This window comes from Thunnus maccoyii, chromosome 6 (genome assembly GCF_910596095.1).
Source record: "Thunnus maccoyii chromosome 6, fThuMac1.1, whole genome shotgun sequence".
Taxonomy (NCBI): domain Eukaryota; kingdom Metazoa; phylum Chordata; class Actinopteri; order Scombriformes; family Scombridae; genus Thunnus; species Thunnus maccoyii.
In genome coordinates this window covers 34,372,252-34,390,244 of record NC_056538.1, presented here as the reverse complement: position 1 = coordinate 34,390,244, position 17,993 = coordinate 34,372,252, and the positions used below count along the sequence as shown (strand labels likewise).

The following is a 17,993-nucleotide window of genomic DNA, read 5'->3' as shown; positions in this document are numbered from 1 at the left end:
ATTCTGTAAATTAAGACTTGAGTCAGGGTATGAATGTGTTCTCTTTATGAGTTGTTACTTTCAAATTCATAAAAAATTTTATTTTAATGAATGTTGCAGTTAAATATTCACAAAACTAATGATGGTTCTCTCTCTCCAGACTCTGTCAGGCTGGTGAATGGGACTAGTCTGTGTTCAGGCAGACTGGAGGTGAAGTCTGAGCAGTCGTGGTCCTCAGTGTGTGAAGCTGACTTTGACCAGCAGGATGCAGAGGTGGTCTGTAGGGAGCTCGGCTGTGGGGCTCCTTCAGTCCTCCAGGGGGCGCTCTATGGAGAAGTGGAGGCTCCGATGTGGACCAAAGAGTTCCAGTGTGGAGGCAATGAGTCTGCTCTCCTGGACTGTGGAAGATCAGACTCAGCTAGAAGCACCTGCTCACCTGGCAAAGCTGTTGGACTCACCTGCTCAGGTAGAAGAGGAGCTGCAGCTTTGATTTGGCTTCATTTCTGTTCTAATGAAACTCACTTTATTCTTTTACTGATGACTCTCTTGTTTCTGTTCAGAGCCTGTCAGGTTGGTGGGAGGAGCCAGTCGCTGTGCAGGTACACTGGAGGTGAAAGTGTGGAAAGAGTGGAGACCAGTGGGTGATTCTTACTGGACCATGAAGGAAGCAGCTGTAATCTGCAGAGTTCTGGACTGTGGCTCTGCTGTTTCAATAGGAAATGAGCCCTCATTCAGACGTGTATGGAGGATCAATCGTGACTGTGTTGAGTCTGGATCTTCACTGAGGGACTGTGCATCATCACATTACTCTTCCTCCTTCATAGAGCTCACCTGCTCAGGTAAGTCCATCAGTGACATCATCTATGACAGTAATATTTTCCCTCCTCTGTCACAGTGAGTCGGTGGTTTCCATTGGACTGAACTGTAAACTTATCCAGGACGACGGCATCCTAAAGGGTAGAGAAGTTAGCTTGTTCCTGGAGGCTCATTGCTTCAAACTGAGACAATCTGCAGCTTTAAGCAACCTGCTGTGGTTCACTCACACACCCTGCAGTTCTCCTGAGCAGCTCAGTCACATCCACCTTACAAGCAACAACTACATTACAAATTAATATAGTTGTTGCTTGCTGCCTGAACAAATAAGCAACTGTTTGCTAACAAGTTCAATATATCAACTTAAAGCTGATGATATGTCAGTGAAGCAGAGTGTGAAGCTCAGTGGAACTGAGACGTCACACTAACTTTGTTTCCATGTTTGTAAAAATGATAAAAAGTCATCAGGCAGCAGGACCGACCCAGCGACCTACAGAGAGCTGAGGCAGAATCTGATGAAGGAACTGTAAACTGTTTCCTTCCCGGCTTCTTTAATGTTATTGAACCATAACAACTGTGTTGTAGTGAAAAGTAAAAGACAGCAAACGAGTCAGTGAAGCCAAATAAGCACTATAATGATAATAAACAGGACTTTACATGATGAGCTGAATGTCATCAGGAGAACTCAGAGCTTCACCAGGATCACATTTGATTTAACTGCATGTAAAGATGTTGATTGTTAATAATCAGTTGAATCATTTCAACCAGACAGGAGCTTTAAGGAGACAATCAGCAGACTTTCATTCATTCTTTCAAACCAGCTGTAAACACGAGTTGTTTTTGTCCAACATCATCAGCATACAGAGGAGGAGAAGGAGCCCAGGGAGCAGAGTAGGACCTCCAAGGAGCCACAAACCACCGTAGAAGATAATCATGTTTGGGTTCATCTCTCCTCTCAGTCTCAGCCTGGTTTTTGCAGCCCAGTACGGCGAGGAATGACGTCCATACTGGTCGATTCCACAGCTTCTGATTTACATCCAGCTCCAACGCTCAGTGCCACAACAGGAAGTAGTGAGACCTTTATTAAGACCAGTAGAACAAGAGCAGAGAGGAGATCTGATTGGACCATTTGTAACATGATTATCTGTATATAGTTATATTTTATCATCATTAACTTCTCTCATGTGAACAGCTGTAACTGTTTTTTACTTAAATATCTTTATGAATCCAGAGTTTTATGGTCTCATCTGGATAAATGTTGAGTCAACAAATCATTTAAAAATCCATCCAGTTGTTTGATGGTTTATATCTTTTTTCTTCACTGCCTTTTATATACTACTTATTCAGCTGAAATGTGTTATTGCTTTTTTCAGAATATTTGCTTTTTGAGTTAAAGAAACAGAATAAAAGAAAAAGTTATTGAGTGAAATCAAATGTTTAATCTTTGTTTTGCTGTTTTCAAGAAAAAAATTCTTTTGTTTGACAGAATTTAAAGCACATGTGTTTCTGCTGAATGTTCACTCAGCCTGCATTTATTGGATGTGACAGTTTCATGCAAATAAATCAGTTTCTAATGTATCAATAACACTTTTACACTTTGCTGGTTTTATTTTGAAGGTTAGACCCACAAAAGGAATTAAGATTTTCATGATATTCAGTTCATCAAAGTTAAAAAAGTCTTGTTCAGCGTTTGGTTGCACTAAAAGATCCTCTAAGGAGTCAAATGTTCAGTTTTTCAAGTAAGAATATTTTGTTTTAATGGTTTTAAGTCTGTTTATCACTAGCAAAAATTAGCATTAGCATTAGCATTATAACAGTTAACCATAGACTGTAAATGCACTGTGCTAAGCAAGCTAGCAGCTAGAGTTAGGGTCAGCTCCACCCTCTCGTCCAAATATGGTCACTGTCACTACACGATCTGAGTCAACCTGCACGAGCAGGTCCACTATCTTGGAAAGCTACATACAGCAACACCACTTGGACAAAACACATGTCAGAATCTAAGTTTCAACCGTGGATGTGAGTCGTGCATGAACAGCTAATTTAAGCACCGATTTAGTTAATGTTTTGTAGTCTATGACGAAGAGAGAGACTGATAAGAGATAAAGATGAGCAAATTTCAGTTTTTCCATCAACTCCGAGCTTATTTGGAAGCTGGAAAGTTTCACCCCAGTTGGGGAAAAGCTGAAAAATGGAACATTACTTGGTTGGTGAGTAATTTCATCTTGAAAGGTAACGTGGCCATGAATTTCACATCACATCATGCTTGTGTACAACATGGGTCAAACGTGACCCGACTGAGTTGTTTTTTTCTATATCTTTGCAATTAATTAATTTCATCATTCAGTATTCCAGGTATTCCTCAATTCATCATCACAAATCTTTATTTTCATTTTTCCTTTCTTAGTTTTTGAATAAAAATCATTTTGGTATCACTACCCTTCTAAAGCACAACATGGGTCCAAAATGACCTGTATATATTCCCTGTTATTTCATGCATGGCACAGTGTTTCTAGATTATATCTTTGAAATAAATGTATTTTATCATATAACATTCCAGGTTTTCATTTTTATTACAACAAACCATCTTGTTGTATTTAAGAACTTTTTTTGACATTTCTTTCACACATCAGAACCCAGGTGAAGAAGCCAGACTACAGTGATGACACCAATGAGGACAGGAGCAGCTCCAGTGAAGGACCAGAGCATCATCAGTGACAACAGCAGCTCTTGAGAGACTCTGAAGATGCAGCAGACACAAGACACTGAGGTAAAGTTAACCAATATGATTTCAAATTAATCTTTTAATCAACAGTATTGACTGTTGTATCTATTATGAGTGTGTGGATATGTATACAAGACAGTGCCATATAGTTTTGAGTTGTTTACTATAATATTATCTCTTGTACTGATGTCTTTACTTTTGTGTCCTTTCAGAAAAAGAGGAAGATGATCACTACACTGCACTATTCTCAAACATCCTTCTGCCAGAAGCGTCTGCATACCTGTGTGCACCAGAGTGATTCTCGGTGGTTTGCACTGTCACCTAATAATAACCATGTGTGAACCGTGCAAGTATTCCATCTTGGTGTTTATTTACTTGAGCGGCTACACATTTCTCCAACAATCCAACATGTGGAAGTCAGGGACAAAGATATTTTGTATCAGCCTTAATTAAGAACACTTGTGCATAAAGGTATTGAATGCTACCTACTTTGTGGTTGGACTTTGAGCTTGGTATGAGGTCACACAGAGAGGGCCTACATGTAACCTGTGAGGCCTGACCACGAGTTGCTTTCTTCCTTTGTTTCCCCCGAGACAAAGGAATAGCGCCAAAAATGCTGCTTACAGACAATGGGAGTCCATTGCAAACTCCATTTCCAAGGATGCTTTGCAATTTTCACACCTCAGCAGGTAACAGTCAACATACAGCCTCATTGGCAGAGACGCTCCTGCACAGTGGAGCGTCCTGATGACGCAGCCGTGACATCACCGCCCCTTTAAAAACTGAACATGTCCTGAAGCACACGCCTTTCCCATGTCACTGAGCTCGGGGTAACTCCTGTTCCTCTGTGAATCAGCTGACTAAAGGGGGTACCCCACGCACATGTTTTCCCCTCATCGAAGACTCCCCTCGCCGGACGAGACGAGACTTCGCCCGTGTTAACCCGAACACATTCCCGGATCCGAGAGAGACCGTTGCTGCAACCAGCGTCCTCAAATTCCATCGAGACGGAAGAAACGCTTCTTCACCAAGTCGACTCTGCTGTTATCTCCGCCACGCCGCTGAGAGCCAGCTGCCGTGCTTTTCGCAGACCGTGCGAGAACGGCCACCGTCTGCATCCGAGCCCAGGACAAAGCCGGACATAACAACGGATTACACACAAACCCTGCTCGCTTTCTGAAGCGACCAAGTAAGAGGCATAAGTCTGGGCAGAGGCAGTGTTAATTGTGTGTTCTTATCAGCATCAGTTGCTGTTGTTTAGCATTTAGCTCTTAGCTTTTGCTATTATTTGTTGTGCTGTTGACGGACCGCCGAGTCCATTTTTCCTGCTTTACTGTGAGGAGTATTTTAAGTTTGCTGACTGTGTAGTTGTGTTCACCACGCTAGACTGTTTTGTGTTTGTCCCGCTCGGGACTACTGCTGTGTTTGTGCCATCGTGAGAGAGAAAGTAAGTTGCTTTGTCAGTCAGAAACCAGACAACGTGCGTTACAGACTGCCGTCCGTACGCGCACTGTCTGTGGACAAAGCTTCTCTCCCTCTCACGATCGCTTTCTCTCCTTCTTCCTTCTCTCTTCTGACTAACACATACACGCGCGCGCACACACATACACGCACCGACATCTTTTGCACATCTGATGGTCAGATACCGTCGGACAAAGCTTCGCTTTGTCTTTCCTTATCCGCCATCAGACATGTGTGTTTTTCACAGAAGTGGGTGAGTGCAAGACTTCTTGCTTCTGTCTACCCAAGACACCGCCACATTTCTGCCATCCGCTTCACACACATGCATTCCCCTGCATGTGTCCAACCCTGTATATAGCTGTTTGTGTTTTGTTTGGTAGGATTAGATTTTAGGATAGTTGTTTATTGACTGAAGCATGTGTTAACTTTGTTAATCTTGCTAAGTTTAATAAACACTGTTATATCTTTAAAGAGAAGTTCTTTTGTCATTATTGTGTGTAATATTGTGAAAAGTGGCTGATTGAAGGAGTCAGAGCTCGAATTCACCCTTCTTTGTTCATCCTTGAATGTTGATATCTCTCAGATATTAACATTCTAGGTGAACTCCTTTTATGAGACTACCTGGTTTGGTTATTGGTCCCGGTTTCCGGGTGGTGCCCCGTATTTGTTAATTCATATTAATAATTCTATTAATTGTCATAATTAGTTAATTATCTTTGATAATTGATAATTATTGCAAATAACCAACTGTGTTCCTCACAGATCCAACAGTTGGTGCCCGAATTATTGATTAATGTTAACAATATCTTATTTTCATAATTCATAATTATCATAGATAATTATGAATTATTGCTAATAACCAAACGCACTACTGCCCGTCCCAACATCACTTTTCATTCAAAGAAAATGCAAAGTAAACAAGTACTCTTACTTTTGAATCATCTCTGTGTCTCCCTCTTTCCTATGTGTCCTCATCCTGCCAGTCCTCTCACCTGACTCATTACTTACTTACTTTACACTTATTGGCATAAACTGTCACTCAGTTTGATGTTTAAGAATAAGTTCAGTAGCAGCTGATCTTAGAGAAGCACAGCTTCTGTGTTCAAAATTAACTGTTGTTAGCTGCCCCAGGAGTATATGAGAAATACATTTGTTATGTCATGTATATTTTCTTTGACAGCATTAAATAAAACCTAATGGGATGTAAGGCAGGGGCGTCGCTAGAGATTTATGGTTAGGGGGGCTAGGCCTTTACCAGAGGGTCTGGGGGGAGGAATTTTTTTTAATGGACCCAAAATGTCTGTTTGTCATGATTTTTTAGAGAAGCAATAAGTGTAAAATCAACTCAATAGATCTGTCTCTGCATAGTTTGTATTCAGCACAGATCTAATATGACTTAAATGCTTTCCATCAAGGAATGTTATCTCCTCTCTCTTAGATAAGTTGCAGGTCCTCAGTATGTTATTGATACACAGACTGATGTTTGATGTGTGAACCTCTAAAACTAAAAGTTTATGTTTTGTATGAGTAATAGGCCTATGTCATAAAATTCAGTATTAATTTTAACCGAAAGCTTAAACAACTCCCACTCGCTTTCTTCTTGATCACTAACCTTCATCAGACCTGCTCCTTCAGCCCTGTCAGTCTCCTTCATCTTCCTCCTCTTCCTCTCCTCGCCTGTTTTCAGTAACATTTTCTATTAAACTCACATTTAGACAAACTCAAAGCTTAATGACTGATCAACCAGTTTCAGTTTGTATTTGTCTGAACTGGCAAAATCTTCTCACCTGACTGGCCTTCAGCGGAGTTGCTGCCTTTTTTGAAGAAATGTTGTATTTCCATCTACATGTTGAGGAATTGAGGGACATAAAATTGTGTTATGATCAACACAATGTGACCTTTTCACTGACATTAATTGATTATAAACAACAATCTATGCCTACTGATATGATTGTTTTGAAATACTTAAGAGGCATATAAAAGCAAAGTATGTAAAGAGCTGTCAGTAACATTATTTCTATCTCTTTTGCTCGTTCACACTTTGGCTGGATGGCTCGTCAGCAGTGGAAACAGCTTAAAGTGATCACATTATTTTCTGACTGTTTCACAGCGGTTACAAATAATCACACCCACACCCCGCACCTCCACACCCTTGATAATGGTGCTGCATTGCCACAATATCATATGTGTATCATGGGAGTAAGGTAAAAAAATAAAAATAAAAATAGAGTTACTGTAATTTAATTTTTCCCCCCCATGTTTTCATGTATGAAATGACCCAAAATGAAAACTGTAAGTGGACTACTTGATTACTATAAGCGAATTATTTAAACAACATTTGTATAGGACTGATTCTGTCCTGAGCTTTTTGACCCATATAAGCAGTGATCAACTGCTTATATGGATTATATAAGCGGTTTCCACTGTATAACGTTAGTGTTATATAGCCTATCCTCTTGTCTTTTCCTCACTCAAACCCAAAGTTAGCTAATATGAAGCAAGGAGCCAGGAGAACCATGAACAAAGGAGTAACAACTTGAGGTCTAACTTTAGGTACACTGTGACTTTGGAGATGCAATGGCACAGTTCAATTGATTTTAATGAAAAATTAATGAGAAAAAACTATTGATGATTTAAATTAATAATTGCATTTATTTTGGGGGGGCTAAAGAAAATGTATAGGCCCAGTGACACCCCTGATGTGAGGTAAAGTTCTTTACTTGTTAGGCAAAAACTTTACTCTTTACATAAACTGCTTGTTCTTCTAATAGTGTGTGATGCTACAGTAAATCAGAGGCATGCATACCAGAGTTAAATAAAAAAATATTACAAAATAGGCAGAACTTTTGTCTGACTCTACAAACCCCTGACTACATTAACCATGGGGGGAAAACACCTGAGGAAGTCCATCAGGTGAAATGGCTGAGGTAAAGCAAAGGGTTTGGAGAAGATAGAAGAGGAAGGGAGAGGAAGAGGAAGAGCTGTGACAGAATTGACAAGTGTGATGGCTACCCTTGTATCTAAAAAAAAATTGCACATCAAACATCATGAAGTATAAAATCCTGGCCTCTTTTTTGCTGCCAAAACATTAGTAGGAAATCCAAATCCAGCATCACCGTCTGGATTTGGTCTTTCAGACACTTGGTGATATTTGTTAAAAATATATCATTTCCCAGAGTAGTGAAATAAACTCCATCATCCAAAAAATGGCCAGGACTTTGATGCTTTATCTGAGGATGATGTACAATGCTTCCACCTACAGACAAAACAAAGGTCGGCATCACACTGTTAATGAAGCGCTGGGCTTTGTCCATCTTCTTATTGTGGGCAGACCTCCACCGGCCCTGCTGGGTGATGGCAGAGAAGATGATCTTCATCTGAGGAAACTGTCGGTGGAGATCTTGCAGGTCCTGCTTGTTCCCTGCGACATGCCTGATGCTCTTGATGCTCCTGATGTCATTTCCTCCACAGTGGATCACCAGGACATCTGGCACAGCTCCTCCTCCAAGGCACCGATGAAAGAAGGGGAGGAGGTTTCTCCAAACCACGTCCCCCTAGCCGAACCACTGGACCCGGACATCCAGACCAAGGTTGGTCCTGATAGTCGTTTTTCTCCATGTCGAATGCAGCTGCCACCAATAATGTAGATTTAGGCTCCTGTTGATTTTAAAATGAAAAGAAATATCACCTTTATATGAAACCTTGTGTTGGTGTGTTATTAAATTTAACATATTTTATATTTCTATTTTATTTTTCTATATTTTACCAGTCTGCAGTGTGCTCTATGAGTGTATAATGGATGTAATTTAATGTTAAAAACTTCAGTTAGTTTATATCGTTCTCAAATGAAAAAATTCCTCTTATGCTGAAATCACAATAGGCAAGATCTGATTTCCAGATATTTCCATGATATTTATATTCACTCTTGGCCTCTTTGGAGGATGTCGAGCTGGTCAGTGATGGCATATTTCTTTGTCTAAAATGAAGATAACAAAAATAAACAATGACTAACATATTGAATGCATGTGCTAACCAAGCTAAAGCATAGACTGTATGAGCTAAAGATAGATGATTTGGTGATACTTATGTTTAATTTCAACAATGCTGAAAATTACATTACTTGCATTTTTAGAGATATAGTGTGTTAAGATGTGTGACTTTTAAAATATGACTACATGGTTTGTTGTTGGATTTACCGTATTTTAACAAGCCTTCAGTCATAGTAGCAGGAAAGCAGTCAAAAGTTCTTATTTCATGTTTTCTCAGGAATTGTGATTGAGTCGGGTGAGTTTATGTGTTTTTTTGTGTATTTGAAAATGAAACCAAACAATACATTAAAACCATATTTAACTCTAAAAATAAGAAAGCTGCTAAAACAGTTGACTTATGTACTTTGATAAAAATATACTGCACATGCATTCATGGAGCATGCTCACTAGAGACTTCCACCGGCTGAGACGGCTACTTCCAGTTTAGCCCTCCAGCTAACTTGAACGGGGATAAAACAATTCAATCGTACGTTCTTCAAGATTTTTGAAACATGATCGAACTGAATGGATCAAACTCTGATAGTGAAACGAGTCGTTTCACGGGAGATGTGATGCTCTGGTGACTTACAGACGTCTCTTTCACAGTGTAAGTCTGTGGGAAAAAGTCTTTTTGGGCCCAATAGCATCATGTGACTGTTCCTGTATCCAGTTGTCTTTATACATCCATGAAGAGAACTGGACACCACGCCGGCACGAGTGTCTGCTTTAATTATTTGGGGAAAAATAACTATAATCTTTTAACGTTTGAACCATGTCCTCTGTCTGATGACATACTTTTGGTGAAGTCACAAAGAAAGTTGCATTATTAAAACTCTTGAGATGTATGAATATATGCTGGGATGTCGTCATTGACTGGTTTAATTGCTGCCCCAAAACTATGGAATCCCCCCCAGCTCACATTTGGGTATTGTGTTGTGGATGTGGCTGCATGTGAGGCGGTTGCTATGATACGCAGGGTATGGATCATATGGATCAATGTTGTTTATAGATGCCAATTTAGCCAGATAACAGTCCCTGGCATCCTTGCTGAGTTTGTGTCTGTGTGGTTTTCTCTCAGTTTGCTTCTGTTTCTCCAGTTTGACGATTTAATGGGGAACTTACTTTAAATCTGGTGTTGTTTACTGAACCGCTCTCTGTAGCTTCCACAGATAATAAACACACATAACTGACAAAGACCGACTGAGATTTTCAAGAGTCATCTTAACACACACTTCTACTCATTAGTCTTTAACTGTGACTAACTTAAGCAGCTCAGGTATTTCTCCTGACATCTCTGTGATGTAAACTTCAGTGACAGCGGTGTGCATGTTGTGATGTGAACACTTCATCATGTTGTCATTGAATCCCACAGTTTATGTTCCCTCCAAATAATTTAAGCAGACATTATAACCTCTGATCTTTGAAAGATGTTTAACTCCACAGGTGCAACAAACTGGGCTTGTGTGTTGCTGTCATTGCAGTAACAATTACACAAGTTAATCTGGCAGAGAAATGTTAAACCCCAAAGATGAGATACAGTTGTTTTTGCTTTGAAACAGGCTGTATGTTTGGGTGTAAGTGTAGTCCTCAGAGCTGAACGGCTCAGTGGTGCAGCACAGTTCATCAGGAGTTCTCCTTTAGATTTAACACATTTTGAAGAAAATACATCAAAATATGGTTAAGAATATTTCTGATCCCACAGTTTCACTAAACTCCATAAACCATCAGTAATGTAAATTAATCAGATGGATGGTCTAGTCTATGAAATGATGAGTGATATAAATCACTGTTTTTTATTCTCTCAGCTGTTACAGTAACATTTATAAAATTATTATGAAACAATTATGAAACTTGAACTTGACCACTGCATTCGCAGGAATATTTTCATCCTTTTTCTAATATTTAATTCATCAAGTGGTGCGATATTTTCACTCTCAGTGATGTGACATCATGTTCATGTCTTGTCCTATAGGAGATGTGATCATATACAACAAAACAAAAGGTTAAATGTTAATTTAACATGTCAGAATTAAAGCTCCTTTCAGTACTGTGGATGCATCACTCAGCCAGATGTGCCAATGAACATCATTGGCACATTGACTTGTCATTCTTGCAAGTCACTGTTTAATTCAGCTCTATGTGCAGCAAACTTCAATAGTGAATAGAAAATAATCCCAACATGCAACAGCACAACATGCTGTCATCATAAAAATAAACAGGCTACAGTATATGTTTACATGTCAGCTAATAAAACAGTCTGGACGTCATTTCGACATGAGATTAGACAGAAAGTGTTCCTTCATTCTCCATTCTAGTTTTTAGCAGATGTTTTAATTTGGCTTTGAATGTATTGATAAAACTGCAGTTCTTCATATCATCAGGTAGGACGTTCCACTGAGTTGTGTCTTTCACAGAGCAAGCTGACTGTCCAAATGCAGTGTGATGAAATGGTCCAATCATGTATAGAGGATATTCTGGAGGATCTAATAGCACTTACTGAGCGAGTGAACACATAGTCACATAGTGGAGGAGGACAAACCATTTAACATTTTATAAACTAGGCACAAATTTGAGAATAATCTAAAATTGTCAAAGCTCAGTAAATTGTTTTTCTCCAGAACCCTACAGTGATGGAAATGCATTGGCTTTTTGTCTTTAGAGTTTGTTTGTATAAGGACTCAAGAGGTTTGATGGCTGTTTCTCCAGCCTGCCCCCAACATGTGATGCAATAAGACATCTGGGAAAGAATCATAGCTGCATAAATATCTTGGCTGCATCCAAAGAGAGACAGTTTCTAAATTTGCTAAGTTGTTCTTTATGGTTTTAACCGTTTTTTTTTAACATGTTTCTTAAAGTTCAAATTTGGATCCAGTGTCACACCCAGATATTTAAAATCAGTGACTATGTCAATTTTTTCAGCTTTGATGAAAATATCAGTGTTAGGAGGTTGTACCATGTGTTGTTTGTTTGTTAAAAGGAAATAAAGTTGTACATTTTGAATTGGACTGAAGAGGAATCCATCTCTTCCCTGAAATCAGACGGTAAAAACATGAACATGATTTGCCTGCTGGTTTAACAGTCTGACTGTTCATAGAGGAATAAATATTACTGATACCAGCCTCGTCTGGGACTCACAGCCTGCCTACCTGAGCAGCACCTGGACGTCACTGACGTCATTCATTTGACTTTGATAACAGCAAATCAATAATACTGTAGAATGTTTCATATCATTTCATTATAAATTCCATTTATATTTAGTTCAGACAGAAAAAGATTAAGAAGTGTGTGCTCAGTTGTGAAAATAAACATTGATATGTGAGGTTAAAGCAACTACACACACTCCTCACACAGGACGGCTTTTTATTGATTATATTGTTGGCCTTGGTTACAGGTTTGGCTATCAGCAATAACTAAGGACTATTAAATCAATAGAAATTATTATAAATAATTAAAGCTGCAAGCAGCGTCGGGACCTCGCACTCTGGCCCGTCGGGATCAGATCATTTTGCTTTTTAAAAATGAGGGATATTTCTTACAAGTGTGGTGTGCTTTTATTTTGAAAGTTTGATTCAAATGTGTACTGTCGGGTGTGTAGAGACAATAAGTAACTGCAGCTGGACACAGAACAGGTCCTCGCAAGAATAGAGAGAATAGGAGGGAAGAAAGGGGGGGGATGGGTGTGGGGGTTGAATGCAGCTCATTTTTGTAGGATACAGCAGAAAGGTCTATATACATCAGTGGCCGCTGGTGACTCAAAAAATTGGGGAGGAAAACCAACATGGAATCTTACAACTAATCGCATCAAACTATATCATTGTCCCCCACCTGATGAAATCGGAGGGGTGGGGAGCAATTTTATATGCCAATAAAACAATTTGCTTGAGTGGTGAAAAAGCTGCTTCTTTAAAGACATTTAGCATATACATATTGTCTCTAAACAAAGAAGTGCTCATTTTAGCCATGGAGTGGTTCAAATGTGTCATTTTACCAACAAAGTGAAATTCAAATTTATAGTACTGTTCTATTGTGACAACAAATTTATGTTCTCATCAAAAACAGACAACATATCACATGATTTACTTGTGTTTCCTATGTATTTTCTTGGTACACAGAAATATATAAAGTAGCACAGAGCTTATAATGTGATACAGGAACAGATCAGTGCTGAATACTAGAAAGACTGAACACTAAAAACATTCACAGATCTATAAGTGTAGGTTCACATCAGAAAGTATTAATGCATGTATCAAATACATGACTTACACACTCTTATCTATGTGCGCGACATACAAAATATAGTCTACAAAGCTGACATGTTAACACTAGGGGTGTTAACATGAACACAAAACTCACAATTCGGATCGTATCACGGATTTGAATCATGCATCAGATCATTATTAGGATCAGCGAAAAAAAAGGGGGAGACAAATAAAACTTTGTTTTCCATTAATTTTGTAACACACTTACAGCCAGAAACAGCAAGGAACTTTGGCCCATGGTCTTAAATGAAAACAACACTTAAGATGTCCAATGTTTGAATAAAATAAAATAAAATATATGAAATATTCAATGCTCAATTATTGCAATATGAGACATGATACCTTCCTCTTTTAAACAGTGAATGAAACAGCCTCTGTCCACATCATCAAAACTTGATGATAACAAACATTCACCACTAACATCAGTTAGCAGCAAGATGCTAATTAGCTGCTCAGCTGCAGCAAATTAGACAGCAGGTAAACATAACTCAAATTTCACTTCTGACCCGTTAGATGCTGGTTTGATCGTTGCTCTTTAAAATCCCTGTTAGCGACACGCTGTCTGCCCATGACTTGTACTTAGAGCAGTTTGTTTACTTTGTCTTAAATGAGACATTAAATTTAGCAATTAATCCGCAGTTCATATGCCTGCCGAACCGTGGGGGACGATCCATATGGATCAAGGATGAACTACAATCCGTTACACCACTAGTTAACACTTGTTATTCTAGTTACTTTAAGCTTATTACTCAATATACGACTCAGCTTAAAAACGAACTAAAGAAACTGTCAGAAGCAGCAGCCAGACCTCCTGCCGATCATTCACTAATCACACAACATCAACAGGTGACTGAACAACCACTCAATTAAAAACGAATGAATGAGTGAGTCCAGACAGCTCACTGTAACTTCAACAAGCAAACTAATCTTACCCACAACACATTATATGATCTCTGCTGCATTCTTGTTAAGGGGATTAAAAACATAAAAAAGCCACACAGAGAGACATTTAACCATCAGAGATATAATTAGCGACCAAAGAGACAGAGAGAGAGAAGCTGTATCTGACTCACGTTATCTGACGTCTCTCACTCGATGTCAATATTGCATTCTGGTTGTTGATTGGTAAGGGAGGACGTCCTCCCTTGGAGCGTCATTTTACGTGTCATGGCCAATCACAGATTAGCATGAAAAAAAAGAAATACATTAAGTCCAATGTAAGAGATCCCGCCCTGCGGAGGGCAGCAGGCAACCGTCCTCCTCTGTCCCCCACTCCACCTCCACCAATTGTGGCCCCCCACCACTTCACACACTGCGTTTTCTCCTCCCGCCCTGCAGGTGTCGCTGTTGAAGAATTTTAAACAGAATTTCAGTTATGGATTTTTTCCAAAGAAGAGAGAAAAAATACTTTATAAATAATACTGAGATTTGTAATGGTTTATTTCAACCAAATATTCTTTTTTTATATTTTGATCTCCCTTTTGCCTCTCAAAAAATAGAGGAGGATCAACCTCCTCTGCCTCTATGGACATACAGTACATTATATACAAACTTTGTATGAAGTTTGGTGTTATTATTTATTTTACAATAATTATAGGTCTTATATTTATAATTCAGTGGTGGGGATGACCTATGAGGGGAAGGGAAAAAATGGAGTGAGGGTGACAGTTTAGTGATAAAGTGCTGTAGAAAAATAAAATCAAAACTCAAATTTGTTGCTCTGTACTGCAGTTTTTCCTTTATTAGGGCCTGAGCACCTAGTGGTTCGACAGGTGACAAAACAACATTTAATTTGAGTTTGAAATATTGATGCAGACTGAACTCAACCAAAGTCTGTCTGTTAACTTCCTGTTAATGGAAAATGAGCTTTAACCACAGAGTTGAAATGATTTTTAACGTGAGAAACAACCGAATATTCCAGAGTTTCCTGCAGTCTTTTCCACAAACATCATAAAACATTTTTACACTTTTCTAGCTTTCTAATCTTCACACAACTATTTCCACATATGTAATGAGTCTGGTTATTGTTTCGGTTTTCATCTACAAACTAAATTAATCACAAGACGTTTATCACCTCAGCTCCACTGCTTCCTGGAGGAAACTCTGCTTTAAACCTTTTCACAGCATCCACGTTTCATTGTTGCTGGTTTGATGCTTTCTGTCAAACCAAACATCAAATGTAAGATGTTAAATAAATGTATTTGTCACTTTTTCTATTAAAAGATCAATTAGTCGATCGGTTATCAAAAACAAGGAGAAATGCCCACAAAACGTTTTATAACAACAAACAGAAAATCCTCAAACTGGAGTTTTTACTGGATAAAAAGCTGAAACTGCTGCTGATGAAGGTTTTCAGTGTTTCAGGAAGAGTTAAGGCTGTTTAATAGAAGATGAAGTCATCAGTCCAGCAGAGCTCAGACTCACCAGATGACACGTCGAAAAGGTTTTTATCTTCATACAATAATGAATTTGACACAAAAATATAAATTCCACTGCAATGTAACTGAACGTTGCATCTTGAGTCTCAAAAATATCATATATGTTCGCTTGGTCCCTTCAAGAGTTTTGGACCCACGACTGTCAATAAAACTGTTTGTTTCTGAGGTAAACTGTTCATTTTTGTTGTCACTCGACAGACAACAGAGAGACTGACGACACGAGCAGAACAACACCGACACAAACAGGAAATACACAGTAATAACAGTAAATGCAGCTGGTTTATGTGGAGAGATCCGATTGTTTGCTGCAGAGCCTCCGTCACACCACCTGATCACTTCGGGAGCGTCTGTCCCGACGTCCCTCGTCACGTTCACCACTCCCTGTTTTTATAGACACAGACTGAGCTCTAAATATCAATTTATAGAAGAAATAAATATGTTTTAGTACAAAACTCTAGAAGTCCTTCAGTCTGTCCTCTGAGGACAACTCAACACCACTGTCCCGTCCTGTCAGGCGTCCTGTCAGGCGTCCCGTCAGGCGTCCCGTCAGGCATCCCGTCAGACGTCCTGTCAGGCGTCCCGTCAGGCGTCCCGTCAGGCATCCCGTCAGACGTCCTGTCAGGCGTCCTGTCAGGTGTCCCATCAGGTGTCCCGTCAGATGTCCCGTCAGGCGTCCTGTCAGGTGTCCCGTCAGGTGTCCCGTCAGGCGTCCTGTCAGGCGTCAGATGTCCTGTCAGATGCCCTGTCAGGCGTCCTCTCAGGCGTCCTCTCAGGCGTCTCTGCTGCTGCTGTTTGGTCTCTGCTGCTCATCTTCATATTCTGCAGCTCTATATTCATATTCTGCAGCTCTATATTCATATCCTGCAGCTCTATATTCATATCCTGCAGCTATATATTCATATCCTGCAGCTATATATTCATATCCTGCAGCTCTATATTCATATCCTGCAGCTATATATTCATATCCTGCAGCTCTATATTCATATCCTGCAGCTATATATTCATATCCTGCAGCTCTATATTCATATCCTGCAGCTCTATATTCATATCCTGCAGCTATATATTCATATCCTGCAGCTCTATATTCATATCCTGCAGCTATATATTCATATTCTGCAGCTCTATATTCATATCCTGCAGCTCTATATTCATATCCTGCAGCTATATATTCATATCCTGCAGCTCTATATTCATATCCTGCAGCTATATATTCATATTCTGCAGCTCTATATTCATATTCTGTAAATCTATATTCATATTCTGCAGAACTATATTCATATTCTGCAGCTATATATTCATATTCTGCAGATCTATATTCATATTCTGCAGATCTATATTTATATTCTGCAGCTCTGTATTCATATTCTGCAGATCTATATTTATATTCTGCAGCTATATATTCATATTCTGCAGATCTATATTCATATTCTGCAGATCTATATTTATATTCTGCAGCTCTGTATTCATATTCTGCAGCTCAGTATTCATATTCTGCAGCTATATATTCATATTCTGCAGCTCTATAGTCATATTCTGCAGCTCTATATTCATATTCTGCAGCTCTATATTCATATTCTGCAGCTATATATTCATATACTGCAGATCTATATTTATATTCTGCAGCTCAGTATTCATATTCTGCAGATCTATATTCACATTCTGCAGCTCTATATTCATACTCTGCAGCTATATATTCATATTCTGCAGCTCTGTATTCATATCCTACAGCTCTATAGTCATATTCTGCAGCTCTATATTCATATTCTGCAGCTATATATTCATATACTGCAGATCTATATTTATATTCTGCAGCTCAGTATTCATATTCTGCAGATCTATATTCATACTCTGCAGCTATATATTCACATTCTGCAGCTCTATATTCATACTCTGCAGCTCTATATTCATACTCTGCAGCTATATATTCATATTCTGCAGCTCTATATTTATATTCTGCAGCTCTATGTTCATATTCTGCAGATCTATATTCATATTCTGCAGATCTATATTCATGTTCTGCAGCTCTATATTCATATCCTGCAGCTCTATATTCATATCCTGCAGCTCTATATTTATATTCTGCAGCTCTATGTTCATATTCTGCAGATCTATATTCATATTCTGCAGATCTATATTCATGTTCTGCAGCTCTATATTTATATTCTGCAGCTCTGCAAACCTACTACACACCATCCAGCAGTGTTAATGATGTACAAAGACTGACTGCAGTACTGACTGCAGTACTGACTGTAGCACTGACTGTAGCACTGACTGTAGTACTGACTGTAGC

General features: G+C 39.1%; 1 long non-coding RNA gene across 1 annotated transcript; it reads left to right on the top strand.

The window, feature by feature from the left end:
* Nucleotides 1-411: 411 nt before the first annotated feature.
* On the top strand, nucleotides 412-2,379 carry LOC121898782. The gene is made up of 3 exons (XR_006096548.1): nucleotides 412-445; nucleotides 540-818; nucleotides 1,650-2,379. It is a non-coding gene; the product is annotated as an uncharacterized LOC121898782 (long non-coding RNA).
* The last annotated feature ends 15,614 nt before the right edge of the window (nucleotides 2,380-17,993 follow it).